Below are 10,203 nucleotides of genomic sequence, written 5' to 3' on the forward strand. Positions count from 1 at the left end.
AACACGCTGCTCCCTGGGCCCTCCGGCCTCTGAGCTCTCTTCCTGTTGGTTCCCAGGGCAATCAATCACCACTCACCAACATTACACTGCCAGATTAAGTTGAGAGGCTCAGAGGAAGAAATCTGAGTTAAAAAATAAAATTAGAGAAGCATGATTAAATGAATGAGGAGGAGCAATATAAACTAAAGGGTACAATCCTAAAGCAGGTGCATGAACACTGAGACCTGCGGGTATATGTGCACAAATCACTGAACGTGGCAGGACAGGTTGAGAAAGCAGGTAAAAAAGTTTATAGGATCCTGGGCATCATAGAGTACAAAAGCAATGAGGTTAGGATGAACCGTTGTAAAACACTGGTTCTGTCTCAACTGGAGCAATGTATCCAATTCTGAGCACCGCTCATTAGGATGTGATGCCTTCGAGAGGGTGCAGAAAAGATTTACAAGAATGATTCACGAGATGAGGGACTTCAGTTACGTGGATTGACTGGAGAAGCTGGGGTTGTTCTCCTTTTATGCAGCGAGTGGTTAGGATCCGGAATGCACGGCCTGAAAGGGTGGTGGAGGCAGACTCAATCACAGCTTTCAAAAGCGAGTTGGATAGGTATCGGAAACAAAAAACATTTGCAGGGCCGGGGGAAAGGGCGGGGCAGTGGGACTCGCTGGGAGCCGGCAAGGGCTCGAGGGGCCGAATGGCCTTCCGTGCTGTAACCATTCTCTGATTGTGTGAGCAGAACCACTCTGTTCCCTGACTCAATCTAAAGCCTTCCTGACTGTGAGCACCTGTTAAACCTGCCCTGCACCTTCACTGCTCCAAGGAGAATCACCACAGATGCTGCAGCCATCATCTTATTGAATGGCGGCAGGCCTGAGAGGCCAAATGGCGACTCGTCTCCTATTTCTTATGTTGTCATGTATTTATGTCACTGGTCCCCATCCTGCACCTGATGGCCTCCCTGCAGTAAGATGGCCGCCGCGCACGCTCCCTGTAGCGGGACAATGGAAAGCATTGTGGCGTCGAGGAATACCCGCCCCTGTCGCTTCCTGCTCCCCGCTGCGGGCGGACCCGTGCTATCCAAAGATGGCGGCCGAACTCCCCGCAACTCCTGACAGTAACCAAGGCTCGTCCCCGCCGTGAGTATGTGAGACCGCAGGGAGGCTGGGCGCGCTGCCCGGGCCGCTCCTCCTTTCTGCGCGGCGGCTGCGAAACGTCGTCTGTCCGTCCGCCGGTAATCTGCCACAAGAGGCTGGCCCCGCGCCTGCGCACAACTCCGCCCCGGGCCCCCGAGCTCAAAGGCCGCGAGTGGAGCCGCCAACAAACCGCCAAACCGCCCGCGCGCAGCCCGCAGCCAATGGCGAGGCGGCGCGGGGCACCAGCCCACCCAGCGCGCGCTGCTCCGCGCCAATCAGCGGCAGGGGGGCGGGGCCGCGGCACCAATCAATCAATGGGCGAACAATCCAGGGCGCGCGGTGCTGAAGGGAAAGTGTCTGTGGCCACACAAACACAAGATGCTGCAAGTGTCCGCGGCTCAGGCAACATCTGTGGGCAGCAACAGAGTTAATGGTTGGTCACAACTGGAGAGTGTTGGGAAAGGACAGATCCTGAAGGAGCACTGAAAGGGGGGAAGGCAGGAGAGATCAGAAAGACAACAGGGAGGGTGGGCCCAATTCAAATGGGAATGGCAGGAGTTAGAAAAACATTAGTCAGGATCGGGTGTGAATGGTGGGATAATGGCCAGTGGCCATTAGAGACAAGGAGAAAAAAAGGCTCCTGGCGGGGGTGAGGTGAACATAAGAAATAGGAGCCGGAATCGGCCACCTGGCCCCTCGAGCCTGCTTCGCCATTCAATATCATGGCTGGTCTGATCATGGATTCAGCTCCACTTCCCCGCCCACTCCCCATAACCCCTTACTCCCTTATTGTTTAAGAAACTGTCTATTTCTGTCTTAAATTTATTTAATGTCCCAGCTTCCACAGCTCTCTGGGGCAGAGAATTCCACAGATTTACAACCCTCTGAGAAGAAATTCCTCCTCATCTCAGTTTTAAATGGGTGGCCCCTTATTCTGAGACTCTGTCCCCTAGTTTTAGTTTCCCCGGAGTGGAAATATCCTCTCTGCATCCACCTTGTCGAGCCCCCTCATTATCTTATATGTTTCAATAAGATCACCTCTCATTCTTCTGAACTCCAATGTGTATAGGCCCAACCTCCTCAACCTATCCTCATCAGTCAACCCCCTCATCTTTGGAATCAATCTAATGAACCTTCTCTGAACACCCTCCAAGTAAATCCTTCCTTAAATAGAGACCAAAACTGTACATAGTACTCCAGGTGTGGCCTCACCAATACCCTGTACAGTTGATGCACGACTTCTCTGTTTTTATACTCCATCCCCCCTTGCAATAAAGGCCAGCGTTCCATTTGCCTTCCTGATCACTTGCTGTACCTGCATACTAACATTTTGTGTTTCACGCACAAGGACCCCAGGTCTCTCGGTACTGCAGCACTTTGCAATTTTTCTCCATTTAAATTACGTGTCCAGTCTATTTCCCACACCTATGCTCTCACCCCTTCCCCTCCCTCTTAAAACCATGACCGGGTGTCCCTTGTCCTCACCTTTCACCCCACCAGCCTCCACGTTCAATAGATCATCGTCTGCCACCTCCAGCGTGATCCCACCACCAATCATATCTTCCCCTCACCTCCCCTCTCAGCAATCTGAAGGTATCGCGACACTCTGGTCCATTCTGCTGTCATCCCCAGCACCCTTCCCGTGCAATTGCAGGAGATGCAACACCTGCCCTTTTACCTCCTCCCTTCCCACTATCCAGGGCACCAAATACTCCTTCCAAGTGAAACAACGATTTACTTGTTCTTTCAATTTAGTATACTGTATTCACTGCTCACGATGTGGTCTCCTCTACATTGGGGAGACCAAGCGTAGATTGGGTGACCGCTTTGCTGAGTTTAGGGAATTCTGGAAGTTCAAAACCAAGACTCGAGGAGTTATTGGTAAACTCTGTGATCTGGGAAAAAGTTAATTACAAACTGGCAGAACAAGGAGAATCGCTGTCCCTTTAACTACCACAAACCCCTGTGTGGAGGAGAGGGGGAGATACAGTCTGTCCCAGGAACTATCCCACAACAGAATTAGAGACCCTGTCCCTTTTATTGATGAATTTAAAAGTCTGTATTAAAATGTGAGCCAGTGGGTTGTGAGCCCCAGAGGCTTGTGTCCAATAAAGGCCCACAGCCTCCCCAGGCCCTGAACATGGGACTGCACAAAGTCGCGCCCCGCGGCTCAGCCAATCAGCGGCACAAGTCCCGCCCCTCAGGCTCCCCGATTGGTTGGAGGACCTGCCGCTGGCTCGCTCCTCCAGCCCCGCTCGTTCCCCATTGGTCGGAAGCTCCCATCAATCAGGCCGTGGGCCCGAGTCACGGGTCCCTCGAGCGCGTTCCGCCAAACTGAAGAAGCTCCACTAGGGACCCGGATGGGTGGACTCTCAGGGCGGGAGTTCCCTTTATTCTCTCCCCTCCTCCTCCTCCTCTCCCGCTCCCCATCTGAGAAACTCACTGACTCCGCTCTTACCGGACACTGGCTCCACCCCAGATTGTGGGCACAGGGGAGGAATTGGACCCCTGGGTGGGCCGAGAATCTTTATAATCACCCGGTGAAGGCCTCAGGCCCTGAATAAAAGCCCCCGGGCCCCGTGTGTGCACCGTGGGGACAGGCCCGGGGGAGCAAGGGTCACTGGCCGCCATTTTAGACAGGGCGGGATCACGGCGCATGCGCGATCTTCTTGATGCAGGAAGAAAGTGGGCGGGGCTTCAGGATCCCAGTGACCAGGAGAGAAAATGATTGACTCATTGATTTTATTCTCACTCTGCGCACAGCGAGTGAAGAACTGAACCCAACCAGAGCAGAGGGAAGGAGGGAGGGAGAAAACTGGGAGTGCAGGAAAGAAATGTTGGAGATGGTGCGATGGGTTTGGATTTCAGCTCAGGGAGGGAGAGTGTGTGGGACGGGGATTTAGATTTGGGGGAACGAGAGGAAAGAATGTTCCATAGAGCTAGAATTATCTGTCCTCAATTTCTATCCTGCACTTCCAGTGCTGACCTTTGTAAATTCCTTTTACAGGATATTATAAAGGGAGGATTTGTAGATGGGAAACTCGAACTAAACCTGATGTCAAGATCTGACAGAGTCACTCGATTCATCAGGACCTGATGTTTGTTCTGTCTGTGGGAAAAGTTTCAAACATCAGTGAGACTGGAAAAACACCGAGACACACACACCCGAGTGAGTGTTCCAGTGCACTGCCTGTGGAAAGAGCTTTAACCAGTTACACAGCCTGAAAAAACATCGCACCATTCACAGCGGGGAGAAACCGTACACGTGTTGTGTGTGTGGACCAGGCTTCAACTGATCATCCATCCTGGAGAGACACCAGGACACCAGCACCATGGAGAAACCGTGGAAATGTGGGGACTGTGGGAAGGGATTCAATTACCCGTCCCTGTTGGAAACTCATCGACGCAGTCACACCGGGGAGAGGCCGTTCACCTGCCCCATGTGTGGGAAGGGATTCACTCAGTCATCCAGCCTACAGTCACATCAGCGAGTTCACACCGGGGAGAGGCCGTTCACCTGCTCCGTATGTGGGATACGGTTTGGTAAGTCATCTCATCATCTGAGACACCAGCGAGTTCACACCAGGGAGAGACCTTTTACCTGTTCCGTGTGTGGGATGGGATTCACTCGTTCATCCCAGCTCACTGTACACCAACTTGTTCACACCAATAAGAGACCGTTTAAATGTTTTCACTGTGAATAGAGCTTTAAAAGCAGAAATGATATGCTGAGACACCAGCGAGTTCACACTGGGGCAGTCTGTGCACCTGTTCTGAGTGTGGGAAGGGATTCACTTGTTCATCCAATCTGCTGACACACCAACGAGTTCACAAGTGACTGCAGCGGTTGGATTTTGCAGTTACTGTTGCTGTTAGTCACATCCTGGACTGAACCATGTTCTCTCTTGTCATGTATGTAACCATCATGCAACGGTAATCTTCATGCAACTCCTGTACACTGTACTTATACCCGAGAAATGCACACCCTGACCACAGGGGGTGAACTTGTGGGAGACACTCCTCACCTGGGTTTCCAGGTATAAAAGGGGAGGTCCCACCCAGGGTCAGGACTCCTTGGTCCTAGGAATAAAGGTTAAGGTTACGTAGTGACTGTGTCTGCAGTACATGCCTCGTGTGATTTTGCAGTACGGTGCAGGGACACCACATTTGGCGACGAGAAACGGGAATCACCGAACCACGAGGATGGCCACCGGTAGCACAGAGGAACGTTACTGTGTGGGTGAGGACTGGGATGACTTCGTGGAGAGAGCTTTGTCACGATGGACTGGCTGGGAGCGACAGCGGCTGACAAGCGGAGGGCGCATCTACTGACCAGCTGCGGACCACAGACGTATGCGTGATGAAAGACCTGCTCGCACCCCAAAAGCCAGCGGACAAGTCCTTTGAAGAGCTCAGCCAGCTGATCAGTGAGCATCTCAAGCCAGCGAGTAGCGTACACATGGCCCGGCACCGGTTCTACACACACCGGCGTCGAGACGGACAATACATCTCGGACTTCGTTGCGGACCTGTGGCACTTGGCCAGTCTCTGTAAGCTCACAGACGCCTGCAGGGGGGAGATGTTAAGGGATTTCTTCATTGAGGGCATTAATCATGCCGGGATTTTCAGGAAGCTCATAAAGACCAAGGACTTGACTTTAAAAGGGGCGGCATTGATAGCTCAGACCTTCATGGCAGGGGGAAGAGGAGACCAAGCTAATTTACGGGCGCAGCCCTGGTCCCAACGTGGCGATGGACCAGGGAGTTAACATGTACGCGGTTCGGGACCCCGCAGGCAGGGAAGGGCATTTTGAAACCGCCCAGGCAGCAACAGACTCTAAGGTGGGCCCGCAACAGGGACAATGGAAAGGGGATCGGCAAGTCACGCCATCACGAGGAACAATGCGTCCCGCGATGGGACCATTAACACCCACCATCAGAGTGCTTAGAAACAACCAAATGGGCTATCAGAGAGGAATGCCTGGTAACAGTCCTTTTGTTAACAACAATCTCAGCTCAGGCTGGAGATGCAGGGGTAGACATACTGTGAAAAGCTGCAGGTTCCAGCAATATACCTGTAGGATTTGTAACGTCAGTGGACACTTGGCCAGGATGTGCAAAAAGGCTGTGGTGAGGCTAATCTGCGAGACAGAGGAACCAGATGAGGGGTCTGCAATGCAGGATGATGCCTGGGGGAAAAACCATGGATGCTGAAGTTCAGCGGGTTCACGTGGCTGACATCCACAGCTCATACACTAAAACGCCACCCATGATGATGAAAGTTTTATTGAATAGCATCCCGGTAAGCATGGAGCTGGATACGGGAGCTAGCCAGTCACTTATGAGCACCCAACAATTTGAGAGACTATGGCCACACAGAGCTAGCAGGCCCAAACTGGAACGCATTGACACGCAGCTACGGACGTACACCAAAGAGATCATCCCAGTGCTAGGCAGTGCAAACTTGGTGGTAACACATAATGGATCACAGAACCGGTTGCCACTCTGGATCGTCCCGGGAAATGGTCCCGCGCTCTTGGGGAGGAGTTGGCTTGCCGAGATGAATTGGAAATGGGGCGATGTGCACACCATTTCATCTGTGGAGTGAAGTTCATGCACACAGGTCCAACAAAAATTCAGGTCACTGTTTCAACCCAGTGTCGGAACGTTTAAGGGCACTAAAGTATCACTCCGGACGCCAGACCAGTGCACCACAAAGCCAGAGCGGTGCTGTATGTGATGCGTGAGAAAATTGAAAGTGAATTGGACAGACTGCTCAGAGAGGGCATAATTTCGGCTGTTGAATTCAGCGACTGGGCAAGTCCCATCGTTCCTGTCCTTAAAGCGGATGGCTCGGTCAGGATTTGTGGCGACTACAAAGCCACCATCAACCGAGTGTCGCTGCAAGACCAATTCCCGCTCCCGAGAGTGGAGGACCTTTTTGCCACGCTGGCAGGTGGCAAGCTGTTCATGAAGCTGGACCTCACTTCGGCCTACATGACTCAGGAACTGGCTGAAGAATCCAAGCTTCTGACCACCACCATGACGCACAAGGGATTATTTATCTACAACAGGTGTCCGTTTGGCATTCGTTCGGCGGCGGCTATCTTTCAGAGAAACATGGAAAGCTTGCTCAGATCCATTCCTGGAACAATCGTATTCCAGGACGACATCCTTATAACGGGTCGAGACACCGAGGAACACCTCCACAACCTGGAGGAGGTGCTACGCCAACTGGACCGGGTAGGCTTGCGGCTGAAAAAGGCCAAGTGTGTGTTTTTGGCCCCAGAAGTCGAGTTTTTGGGCAGGAGAGTTGCCGCAGACGAGATCCAGCCCACTGAATCAAAAACGGAGGCGATCCGCCGGGCGCCCAGACCCGGCAACACGTCGGAGTTGAAATCATTCCTGGGACTTTTGAACTATTTCGGGAACTTCCTGCCGAATTTAAGCACATTGTTGGAGCCGTTACACATGCTCCTGCGTAAAGGTTGTGAATGGCTTTGGGAGGACTGTCAAGAACGGGCTTTCAATAAGGCGAGGAACCTGCTGTGTTCTAACAAACTGTTGACCTTGTATGACCCCTGTAAAAAACTGGTTTTAACGTGCGATACATCATCCTACGGGGTTGGGTGTGTGTTGCAGCAGGGTAATGATGACGGCCGACTCCAACCGGTGGCTTATGCCTCCAGGTCGCTCTCCCAGGCAGAGCGTGGGTACGGCATGGTTGAAAAGGAAGCACTCGCTTGTGTTTACGGTGTGAAAAAGATGCACCAGTACCTTTTCAGTAGACGGTTCGAGCTAGAGATGGACACAAGCCGTTAACATCTCTGTTGTCCAACAGCAAGGCTGTCAATGCCAATGTGTCAGCTCGCATACAGCGATGGGCTCTCACGCTGGCTGCGTATGACTACACCATACGGCACCGGCCAGGCACCGAAAATTACGCTGACGCGCTCAGCAGGCTCCCACTGGCCACCGTTAGGGGGCAGCGGAGCAAAGCGCTGAGATGGTCATGGTCGTTGAGGCTTTTGACAGCGCAGCTCCCCCATCACAGCCCGCCTGATCAAACTCTGGACCAACAGAGACCCCCTCCTATCCATGATAAAGAAATGTGTCCTGACTGGGGATTGGGCGCCCGCACACAAGGCGTGCCCCGAGGAGGTCAGACCGTTTCAGAGACGGATGGATGAGCTCTCCATCCAAGCCGATTGCCTGCTATGAGGCAGCCGGGGAATCATGCCCCAGAAAGGGAAGCATTCATCAGGGAACTCCACAGCGAGCACCCTGACATCGTGTTAATGAAGGCCATTGCCCAGTCACATATATGGTGGCCGGTGATTGACTCAGACCTGGAACACTGGGTTTGCAGGTGCACAACGTGTGCCCAGCTGGGCAATGCCCCCAGGGAGGCCCCACTCAGCCCGTGGCCCTGGTCACGTATTCACGTAGACTATGCGGGCCCGTTCATGGGGAAAATGTTTGTGATCGTTGTCGATGCATACTCGAAGTGGATCGAGTGCATCATATTAAACTTGTGCACAACATCCATCACCGTGGAGAGTCTGCATACGGTTTTCGCAACCCACGGCTTGCCGGACATCCTGGTCAGCGACAATGGTCCGTGTTTCACCAGCCATGAATTCCAGGAGTTTATGTCGGGCCATGGTATCAAATACATCCGGACAGCGCCGTTCAAGCCGGCCTCCTGCTGGCCTACAGGACCCGCCCGCACTCGCTCACGGGAGTCCTGCCTGCGGAACTCCTCATGAACGCACGCTTAAAACACGGCTGTCCCTCATTCACCCAGCCCTGGCAGACATTGTTGAGGGCAAGCGCCAGTCCCAAACCGAGTGCCATGATCGAAACTCAAGGGGGAGGTGTATAGAAATGGATGACCCAGTATTTGTTCTTAACCATGCTTTGGGACCCAAATGGCTTGAGGACACAGTAATTGACAAAGATGGGAATAGGGTCAGTGGTCAGACTAAACAATGGGCAGATGTGCCGCAAACACTTGGACCAAGTAAAGAAATGGTTCAGCATAGACACGGAGGAACCTGAAGAAGAGAATGAAATGTCGCCCACACCACTGCCAGTGGACGAGCAACAAAGACAGTCCACAGCATGCACAGTCCCTGCGGCCAGCCCAGACAGGCCGGAATCACCTCAGGTGACAGAGACGCATGCCAATGCTCAGCCACCAGAGCTCCAACTGCGGCGCTCCACAAGAGAGCATCGACCACCTGAAAGACTTAACCTTTGACACAAAAAGACGTAAGGGGGGAGGTGATGTCATGTATGTAACCATCATGCAACGGTAACCTTCATGTAACTGTAACCTTCATGCAACTCCTGTACACTGTACTTATACCCTAGAAATGCACACCCTGACCACAGGGGGTGAACTTGTGGGAGACACTCCTCACCTGGGTTTCCAGGTATAAAAGGGGAGGTCCCACCCAGGGTCAGGACTCCTTGCTCCTAGGAATAAAGGTTAAGGTCAGGTAGTGACTGTGTCTGCAGTACACGCCTCGTGTGATTTTGTAGTAAGGTGCAGGGACACCACAACTCTGACAGTTGGGTTTTGTTGTTACTGATGTAATGAATCCCTATAACTGGGCTGGAGTTTTATTTTCTGGATATCATCGAATCATAGAATTGTTACAGCGCAGAAGGAGGCCTTTCGGCCTGTTGAGCCTGTGCTGGCTCTCTGCAAGAGCACTTCAGCCAGTCCCACTCCCCCGCCCTTTCCCCGTAGGCCTGCAAATGTTTACCTTCGAGTATTATCCAATTCCTTTTTGAAAGCCACAATTGAAGCTGCCTCCACCACCCTCTCAAGTCGTGCATTCCAGATCCTAACCACTCGCTGCGCAAAAACGTTTTTCTTCATGTCGTCTTTGGTTCTTCTGCCAATCGCCTTAAATCTGTGTTCTCTGGTTCTCGGTCCTTCCACCAATGGGAACAGTTTCTCTCTATCTACTCTGTCCAGACCCCTCATGATTTTGAACACCTCGATCAAATCTCCTCTCAACCTTCTCTGCTCCAAGGAGAACAACCCCGGCTTCTCCAGTCAA

The sequence above is a fragment of the Pristiophorus japonicus genome, unplaced genomic scaffold (assembly GCF_044704955.1).
Source record: "Pristiophorus japonicus isolate sPriJap1 unplaced genomic scaffold, sPriJap1.hap1 HAP1_SCAFFOLD_190, whole genome shotgun sequence".
NCBI lineage: Eukaryota > Metazoa > Chordata > Chondrichthyes > Pristiophoridae > Pristiophorus > Pristiophorus japonicus.